This window comes from Morone saxatilis, unplaced genomic scaffold (assembly GCF_004916995.1).
Source record: "Morone saxatilis isolate NCDOM2014 unplaced genomic scaffold, NCSU_SB_2.0 Contig11, whole genome shotgun sequence".
NCBI classification, from domain to species: Eukaryota; Metazoa; Chordata; class Actinopteri; family Moronidae; genus Morone; species Morone saxatilis.
The window spans coordinates 8,156,560-8,157,100 of NW_023339663.1; positions in this window are offsets into that span (position 1 = coordinate 8,156,560).

The window sequence follows — 541 nt, forward strand, 5'->3', positions numbered from 1 at the left end:
TGTGTGTGTGTGTGTCAGGAAATATTTTGAAAGAGGAATTTAATTGAACTTGTGGTTTCAAACTTTGTGGTGTCAACTTTGCCTGTTTTTGGCAGAAAGTTCGCCCGTGGGTCTGTCACAGTTATCACGCCAGTGTCTTTCAAAGTAAAGTTTACTATTCTAAGGTAGGGCACCTCAAATAACATAACCATATTGCACCAGAACGGAACATTGCTGCAAGGTTTTAAGGTAACAGCTTGCCTTGCAGAATCTGATGCACTTCTTTGAAATATTCGGTCTGTTCTTTCCCTTAAGAAAGTCCATGGTTCTTCATTTGTGGTTTTTGTTAGTCACGTGATGTATATTTTCCGTCTCGTTCCATTTATTTCTATTGCTGCATGACAGATTTATAGAGGCAGCATGCCAGACAGCTTTTAAAATAACTCAGACGTAAGAGCCTTGCAGCAAAAAGTTTAGACTGTCCTGCCTCGTGCTATTGCCTGATTGACAATCTGATTGATTACATGCTGTTTACCACCCACAAACACACACTCACACACAC